This window comes from Camelina sativa, chromosome 17 (genome assembly GCF_000633955.1).
Source record: "Camelina sativa cultivar DH55 chromosome 17, Cs, whole genome shotgun sequence".
NCBI lineage: Eukaryota > Viridiplantae > Streptophyta > Magnoliopsida > Brassicales > Brassicaceae > Camelina > Camelina sativa.
This window is the reverse complement of record NC_025701.1, coordinates 18,222,730-18,223,103: the sequence shown is the minus strand read 5'-3', so window position 1 is coordinate 18,223,103 and position 374 is coordinate 18,222,730.

Sequence of the window (374 nt, the reverse complement as noted above, 5' to 3'; positions counted from 1 at the left end):
GCCACCTCCTCACTGGCCATGCTCTGGGTCACACTCACACTGGCCTCAGGAACCTGACCTCGTCCCCGACCCCGACCACGACCACGCCCACGACCACGACCACGACCACGACCGCGACCAACAGCATCCTCTCCTCTAACCATCTGTGTCATCCAAGAACAGAAGGCTAAGAAACAATAATTCTAATAACACAAAAACACAACTTACCGTGGAATCACAAAACAGGCTCGAAGAGGATGTTCTAGGACTTCATGCCACACACAATTGACCAACTCACACAATCAACCATAGCATGGAATCCTAAACATCAACAGCAAAAGCACAATGAACCCTAGACCTAGAACCGTAAGGGCTCTGATACCAAAATGAAACAA